The following is a 491-nucleotide window of genomic DNA, read 5'->3' on the forward strand; positions in this document are numbered from 1 at the left end:
GCACATGTGGAGGTGAATGTTGTTGTCAATGGATGCAGTACTACTATCTTTTTGAAAGGAAGAAGAAGCAAAGGTCTATCTCGGTACAATTTTTCCTTGGTTGGCTGGCTTGACTTGGGTTATAGCTGTAGATTGCCAAGTTAATTTGTTGAAAATTTTCATCTCCTGAGAAAGAAAAGTATCTGCAATTGTATGTCTATACCAAGGATTGATTGTAAGTAAAAACATCACGTAATCTTGGGTTCATTAGCTAAAAACATCATGTAACATTTAGCTTTACCAATAACTTGAAAAATGATTGCATCCGCAAAAGAACAACCTTTCCCAATCTTCAGGCTGTCATCGTTTTAGATCAAATTCCATAAAGAATCAACGTGCACAGGTTATTCTTAAGAAGAATTCAATTTCCCAAATCATGCATAAGCATTAATGGAGTTTCTTTTTCTCTTGATAGTGACAAAATGAAAGGGAAAACAATTACATAGTAGCAT

The sequence above is a fragment of the Corylus avellana genome, chromosome ca1 (genome assembly GCF_901000735.1).
Source record: "Corylus avellana chromosome ca1, CavTom2PMs-1.0".
NCBI classification, from domain to species: domain Eukaryota; kingdom Viridiplantae; phylum Streptophyta; class Magnoliopsida; order Fagales; family Betulaceae; genus Corylus; species Corylus avellana.